This window comes from Ictidomys tridecemlineatus, chromosome 5 (assembly GCF_052094955.1).
Source record: "Ictidomys tridecemlineatus isolate mIctTri1 chromosome 5, mIctTri1.hap1, whole genome shotgun sequence".
In the NCBI taxonomy this organism is placed as follows: domain Eukaryota; kingdom Metazoa; phylum Chordata; class Mammalia; order Rodentia; family Sciuridae; genus Ictidomys; species Ictidomys tridecemlineatus.
Window position 1 is genome coordinate 154,753,758 of NC_135481.1, and position 8,527 is coordinate 154,762,284.

General features: G+C 38.6%; 1 long non-coding RNA gene across 1 annotated transcript; it reads right to left on the reverse strand.

Annotated features, from left to right (window-relative positions):
* Positions 1–1,494: 1,494 nt before the first annotated feature.
* On the reverse strand, positions 1,495–8,288 carry LOC144377599 (uncharacterized). The gene is made up of 2 exons (XR_013438592.1): positions 7,810–8,288; positions 1,495–2,659 (listed from the first exon to the last, which is right to left on the reverse strand). It is a non-coding gene; the product is annotated as an uncharacterized LOC144377599 (long non-coding RNA).
* Positions 8,289–8,527: the final 239 nt, after the last annotated feature.

Sequence of the window (8,527 nt, forward strand, 5' to 3'; positions counted from 1 at the left end):
TTGGAGCTATGAATAACATAAGTTGCTGCATAAATTATGTTCATTTATTTTGTGTTACATTTGTTCGATGGGAGTTGACCTGAAAAATAAGAGTTAATCTCTATTTTTTCTCATTCGACTTTCATGATTTGTTGTTTTGTTATTGCAATTTATGAAACAAGAAGTGATTTTAACAAAGACAGGATTGTGTAGTAGTGGGGTTCTTTATCAAAATTTAAATAATGTCAGGATAAAACCCAATTTTCAAAAGAAGCTATTAAAAAGACAGGGTAATTTTAAAATTTTAAAACTCTAATTTTAAAAACAATTTTTAAAAAATGAGCAGAAAGTACAGAAAATTTCTCCATATACACTCCCTCACAATTTCTGTGATTGTTGACATCTTGCATTAGTGTGATATTTAGCTGTTAAAATTGGTGAGATAAAACTTTAGCATTAAATAAAGTTCCTGACTTACATTATGATTTATTCTTTGTGTTGTATTGTCCTATTGGATTTGCAAAATGCATTTTATATATCCACCATGGTGATATTACACACTGTTGTAAAAATTCCCTGAGCTCTACCATTTACTCTTCAACATACTCACAAACTCTCAGAATATTAACTCTTTAGGAAATTCACTTTATCATTGTGTGGTGCCAGAGATTGAGCCCAGGACCTCATGAATGACAAACAAGCCCCAACCCAGGAAATTCACTTTTATTAAAGAAATTTTTTGGAAGATTTTTTTATCCTATAATCTCTAATATTTCATTCATAAATATTTAATTCAAAATGAATGTAAAAGATCTATATATAAAAGACACAAAATATTGATGAAATAAATCATAGGGCATCTAAATAAATAAGGAGATAAGATAGAAAAACTCAATATTGTTTAGATGCTTTTCTTTGCAAATTGAATTATAGTTTTGACACAATCTAAATCAAACTCCCATAAAACCACTTGGTGGATATCAGCAAACTTATTCTTTTTTAAAAAATTTTGATACTAGGGATTGAACCCATGGACACTTAACCACATAGCCACATCTCCATCCCTTTTTTTTGTATTTTATTTAGAAACAAAGTCTTGCCAAGCTCCTTAGGGCTTAGCTAATATGCTGAGGCTGGCTTTGAACTCGCAATTTTCCTGCCTCAGCCTCCCTAGCCTCTGAGATCACAGGCATGTGCCACCACACCTGGCATTCAACAAACTTATTTTAAAGTTTATGTGGAAAGACAAAAATTCTAAATAGCAAACATGATATTGAAGCAGAGAAAAAGAGAGGACTGATTTTAAGATTTACTATGAAGCTGCAATTATCAAGACAATATGATACTGGTGAAACATTAGATAAACAGATCAACAGAACAGAGAAGAGAACCCAGAAATACACCCAGTGTCTCTTCAGTGCTATTTGGTTTTGTGTTTTAGTATGCCTTGTGATTAAGAGTGAACATGATGTATTAAGTAAAAGGAATGGAAATAAACAGTACTTTAGTGTGATATTTGATTTTTGAGTTTTATTAGTCCATTATAATTTTACATAAAGTCAGGTTCATTTTGACATATTAGTGATTATCATATTAATGATAAGATAGTTTGCTTCACTTCAGTCCCCACTACTTCCCCTTTCCTTCCCGTTCTCCATGCCCCTTTTTCTATTCTATTGATCTTCTTTCTGTTTATTTATTTATTTTTAAGTTGTGCATTATGTTTATATAAAAAATAGAACCCATTGTGATATTTTCATATATGCACATAGCATAATTTGGTCAATTTCACTCCCCAGTTTAGAGTGGTATTTGGTTTTGTTGCTTATTTATCTGGCTAGAAGTTAGGCTATATTTTTGCTTGCTATAGTTGTAGGTATCATAAGCTAAAATACCCCGTGAAGACTGTTTTTTTATCTCCCCTGTTGTCTTTTAGTTCTCCTAAAGATATATTTTTTTAAAAAACATGTTCTCCTGTATTACAGTTCTTTCAGTTGTCGTACTCCATTGCTATGCTGAGCCCCATTGATGGGATACTAAACTGTCAGGAGAGGAAGCATTCTGTAATCCAATGATGAGGTCTGGATTTTTAATAGGTCTGTGCTCCTGGATTATGACCTGCACAAATACTTCTCAGAATTTTCTCCCCTCCAGTAAGATAGTAAGTCCAGAAGAGGCTGAAGTTGGGTATTTCCCTTAACCCAAGTTGAATAAGGCTCTGGCTAAACAGCTTTCCTTGCAGGGGATATCTTTGTTAAGGAGAAAATAATGCTCTGGGTTTATTTCAAGAGGGTTACTTTTTTACCCCCTGGTAGAGGCATAGGAAAGTTTCTCTGATCTCCACCTTGTGAACTTGAAGGGCTCCTGGAGATACACTCATGAAAATATGGGTCCCATTAAGAGTGGGACTCTAGAAGAAAACAATCTACAACAATTAGTTAATTGCTCTTCATGGTTTCTGACCAGTTGCTGGCTCCAGAAGCAGTTTCTTCTCCTAGTAATCTCTGATCCTTTGTGTCTGTTTTCTCTACATTTTGGGGGCAGCAGTCCTGTTACATCAATGCTCAGATAAATCAAAGAAGGGAGTTAATTTTTAGTTTGTTCAGCTTTCTTTCTCATTGTGAGAACAGGAGTGATGGTTTCCAAGCGCTTCACGTGGCAGACCAGAAGGATTATTCTTCTGAAGACAAGAAATCACAAATTAAACATCTTCAACATTATCCATCATTATATAATCATTACATTCTCTGTACATGAAAGTATTTAATAAATATAAAATTACTGAGCAGTGAGAGGTGGGAATTTAAGATAATTGACCAGGGATTGTATCAACTTATAATAAAATTAAATCAGAACCAAAACCTAAATTTTAAAAGAATAATGAGAGAACAGTGAGTAAAAACTCAATTCAAAAGGACTAAATGCCATTTGAAATATTAAATTTGACCCTTTCTACCTTACTTGCATGAGACCTTGGGTTCTATCTACAGCACTGCAAAAACAAATAAATTCAATTCCCTTAACTTGACACATGGAGGCCTAAGACAATGGAAAATAAAGTCTTTTGGTCTAAGTAGTGTAAGGGTCCCGCGAACGTCGGAGGAAGAGACCACCAAGAGACGGGCTCATGCAACAGCAAAAGGGGTTTATTGCAGATCCAGCATGCTGGGGCTCCGTGCTCACTCAAGAAGGGAGAGCAGCCCAGAGCCCCAAGCAGGGATTGAGCAGTGCTTAAGTACACTTTTTTGGGGAGGGTGGGGCTTTGCATACATCAGAGCAAATCATCATGAGGCACGGGAAAATTGAACAACAACTCTCAAACACGATTAGTCCATTCATTGGCGGGAATAGGTCGGGCGGGGGTGATAGGTCACTCCTAAAGAGGGGGATACATTTAAACTGATTGGTTTGGGCCCTGAATGCCCACGTGCCAAGCTGCACAGGGTCCTAGGTTATTTAACAACTAAATGGTCAGTACTGGGCATTGTCTTAATTGCCTCAGAAATTTCAAGTTCTGTGTGCAGTTCAGAAACTTTACAATACCTAGTCCTTTACATTTTAACTCAGGCTTTGTAGCTTAGAAACTTTACCCTTTCAGTAGACAGATGTCCAAGTACATACCCAGGCAGACACATTCATAGACTGTATAGCACTATAGCAAACTTTGATACCAATCTTTGTTTTAAATTTGTTGCCACTATATTATAATGCATTCAATAGTCCATGGGATGTCTCAGGTATCTGCCCCACTCGCTGCTGATCTCTGTTTTATTTTTGTTTTTGTTTTTTAAATGTTGGTTTCATTTTCAGGAATGCTTTCCCTATGAGGCAAAGACACCATTTGTCCTCCAACTATGTATATGTAAATAAGTATGCCTGCCATCACTCCACATCTTTTTTTTCCCTATTTAGCCACCTACCCATCCATATGGATCTATCCTGCCTTTTGTCTCCAGGTCATCCAATATTTCTTTGTTTCTGCCTACCTTATGCATGCATGCATGCTTCCATCCATCCATCTATCTCTTGCTGAGAAAGGAAAGCATAGAGAAACAGACTGACAAGATGGGTCTGACACATCTTAGTTTAGGATGTTGACACATCATACCAGGAAACTAATTATTGTGTTTTTAGAACTTGGGAGACTAGTTCTGTTGAAAAGAAAAACGTTTCCATCTCTATTTGTTTTGTGCAGTGAAATCAGCGGATATACAGTTGGCTACTACATGACTTGTATTGTTTTGAGATCAAGTGTCATACCTGAAATGGAAACCTGTGTGCCAGAACAGCTTGGTGTAACACAGCTCAGCCTTGGGCAACAAGCCAGCTCAGGTTCCTGCACTGTAGGATTCTTTTTTTTTTTTTTTTACTGTTCAAATTGACTGTCCTGATGTCTGACCGCTACCTGGATGTCTCTTGAGTCACTATAATCTGGACATTATTTCTGGCTTTCAGCCTATAATCTGGTGTGACTTGAGTGTGGATTTAGCCCTCTGAAGCTGGAGTGAGTCTGTTTACCCAAACCCTGATTTCAGAGCATGGAATTCATCCCTATTAAGATACAGTGTAAGAAAGTATCCTCTCCTCTTGCTGTCTTTGGACATGAATTTCTAGAATCATGTGATATAAACCCATGAGACACCTAACTCTAGTTACTGTATACTTTACTCTTGGATGCCTTTCCCCTTGGATGCTAACCTCCCCCTGGAGGAGGCCTCATCCTGAGATGGCCTCATCATCTGGATATGTGTCAGTCTTCTGATTCCACCCTCCAGAGGAAGGGCTACTAATGCAGCTTGTGCTCATTTTCCTTGGTATCTGTTTGGGGGCTGCTTGGTGTGGTGTTTGTGATAGAAGGAGATCAGGGGTGGCATTGCTGAAGTTGGGAAGCTCTCACAGGGGTGGTATTTTTGTTTCTTTTCCACAAAAATGCTTTGAACCTGATCCTGCTTTTTGTTCCTTACATCCTTGCCTAAAGGGTAATTTTATTAGCCAAGGTTTTTTCAGAGAAACCGAACCAATAAATATATATTCATATAAGAGGAGATTTATTAGATTGGGTTACATAATCATGGAAGCTGAGAAGTTCCACAATGGTCATCTATAGGCTGGAGAGCCAAACAATAAATACAGTAACAGCTTAGTCCAGAAGTTGGAATCTTCAGAACAAGGGTCTTCAGGCCAAGGCCAAAGACACAACCACTGGTGCAAGTTTGAGTCCAAAGGCTTAAGAACTCCTATTATGAGGTCTTAGAGCAGCAGAAAGAGCAGAAAACGCACCTGATTAAGAAGGAAGACCTGGAGAGAGCAAGAGAAAGAAATTGAGTTTCCCTCTTCTGGTGCTTTTTATCCCCCCCCCCACTCGCCCCCCAGCTATTGACTGGTCCCATCTACAATCAGGGCACGTCTTCCTACTCAGTTTGCCAACTCACATGCCAATCTTCTCTGGAAAGACCCTCACAGCCATACTCAGAAGTGTGCTTTACCAATTCTTGAGGCATCCCTCAATCCAGTCAAGTTGACACCCACAATTAACTATCACAATCCTCTTGCATGTCCTCCCTCCCGTCTTTAAGGTGATAAAGCATTTTTCATAAGCCACTTCCCTAAATACAGGGCCTGAGGTAAGAATTCTTCCCTAGGTTATTGTTGAAGGAACATTCTTAGGAGAAGAGACAGGAAAGAAGTGAGGCAGGACAGGGGAAAGATACAGGTGAAGATCAGGTGTTGGCTGGGGTCTAGTCTCAGTTTGTTCCCACAGGAAGAATGACAATATACTGCAGGGTTGAACCACCTCAGGGAAAGGAAACCAGTCCCTTGTTCCTGTCTTGGACACTCACTGACTACATACCCTTCCAGGTATTTCAGGGCAAGGGTTAGTCACTGGCCGAAGGCAGTTCTCTTGAAAAGTAAGCAGCTGTAAGCTATCAGCTGCCAACACATTCAACAGCTAGGTCTGAGTACTTGGTTGAGCAAAGGACAAGGCACCAATTAGTGTTAGGAGAATCACAGCTTCTTCCTTTGTTTTTTTATTATGCCCTGTATTGAACCCAGGTACCTAAGAGAATTCTGTAAACAATAATGAGTTTATTGGGGAATGAATTAAGATTTATAAATCTGGGATATGCATGCTGTGACAGACCGTAAGCATCTCTAAGGAGGCTATCACAAGGGGAAGCATTTACAGGCAAAACAGAGAACTCCACATAAGTTGTTTTGAAACAACAACAAAAATTTGATCACAGAAGCTCATTGCAAGAGTCTGCATGTGCTATTGGCAGGACTGGCTGTTACTAGGGAAATGAATTCATAGAAAAAATCTTAGCTGAACAGTTGTGGTTTAGCAAATGTATTTGCAAAGTTGTAGTCAGGACTGGCAGAGTCACTTAGGATAGGTCTTGTTATCAGGAAAATTATGAATGAGCATTGTCCCTTCAGGACCTCTTGGCTCTACTTTTTCTAGAGTCTGATGGGAGTGGCTCCATTCTAGTACTGACAACTTTCACACCTGAGAAACTCTTGTGCATGTCACATGCTCTTAGGGAAGAAATACATGACCCATGAGATTAGAGTTTTTATAAACAAACAAACAGAACAAAACCTTATGTCAAGGATCATACTGATGATCTCCGTGATGTCCAGCACAGTGGCAAACAAAGGTAATATTATATAAATGCAAAAAAAAATGGGTATGTTGCCAAGTGACACTTAAAGAAAAATGAGTACATAATAAATATCTCCAGAGCAGCTGTACAGCCCAGAGGTGATCTCGGGCAGCAGAAAGGCAAAGAAGAAGTGGTAAATGGACTACATAGGGAATAACATGACATGCTCATTCCTGCCGGGGTCCAGCCAGTTTGTGCCTCTTTCTGTCAAAAGACATGAAAATGCCTCATTCATAGCCAGAATCATGATAAAATAATTTCAAAAGCTTAGGCTTTTCAGGTCCAAGAAGTCAATTCTAGATATATTTATAGGCAGCCGGCATTTTGTAAAGCATTAGGAGGAAACAAATCCCCCTCCAAAGAATAAGGACTTTTTGCAAATTATAATAAGAACCTTGAAACAGTGATATAACCATACAATAAATATCATACCAGGTGAGCTAAGAAGTATACGAGCTTCTTGGAAGAACAAAAACAAAAACAAAAATAAAGGAACATGGACAGAAGCATTCCCTTGTCTAGGAAGAAATAAATACCTGTGACAGTACCCATCAGAGTGACCTCTTGCAGTTATTGAACAAATTTATGTTTAAATTAACTTCATGGTAGAGAGGGAAGATGGGAGGGGAGGGGAGGGGAGGGGGGATAGTAGGGGATAGGAAAGGTAGCAGAATACAACAGTCACTAATAAGCCATTATGTAAAAATGTGAGTATGTAACAGAAGTGAGTCTGTATTATGTATTTGGGGAGTACAAAACCCAATTGAGTCAAATGTATGAAAGATGATATGTCTTGAGCTCTGTAATGTTTTGAACAATCAATAAAAAAAAAAAAAAAAAATTAACTTCATAGTGGAGACACATGGCACATTTTCCTAATTCAGACACTGTTGTACAGCAGATAAAGAGTCAACTTAATAGAAAAAAAATATTTTTTGACTGTTTCTAGAGGAAAGGAGCATGACTTTAAATTCAAACTGTAAAATGCATATCAATTTTGGGAACACAAAGAATGCATGTGTTGTGGGGGAGTAAGGGTGTGTATTCATATTTGGGAAACATAATGATTTTCTTTCCGTAGTATAAGATCAACAATGCTCTATTTAAGGTTTTGTTATTTCACAATACTCCAAGGTAAAGAACATATGACTTGTTTTTTCCTTACCTTAGGAAGGATCCTTGTGTCAGGACTGGACAAAAACAGAGCAGAATCTCATTTTCCAAGGTCTATTCATGTCCGGGATTTTGTCTAATTAGGAGAGGACAATATCCATTTCTTGTGTCTGGACTGCATACAGGCGTCAGGAAACTGAATTGTGGAAAAGGAACTTGGAGCCCTGGAGTCGCGAGGCCCTATTCTGGCAGCGCTGTCTCTCTGGGTCTTTGGCTTTTCAGGAAGAGACATTGCTGGGGTCTGATCATCTCAGATTCCAGGAAGCGTTCTTATTATTACAATGTTTGAAGGCAGGGCTGTGGTTCCACGTTTCTTAGGGGCAATTCAGACTTGGGGCCTTCAGCATGGATGTGTATTTCCTTAGAAATCCCAGGGGGTAGAATATTTATAGTCATAGATGGAGCTGTTTCCAACTCAAGGTTATAATTCCTACAGCAAAGTTGAAAATCAAAGTGTAATTGACCTAAAGGAAACTGGCGAGGCCAACCCATGTCGCTGCAATTGGTGCAAGTGTACACTGTGGTGAACATCCATCTATAGGCCAGTGTCCAGTAGGATCACTACCTCTCCAGGGCTGTGGCACTGGCCTAATTAATGGGTTTGGCCCTCATTAGAGGATGTGCAGCAGATATCAGAGAGTGAGTCCTTAGGGGAGCACGAATAAATGGACATTTGAAAAAAATAATCATGTGCCTAAAGCTAATTCCTG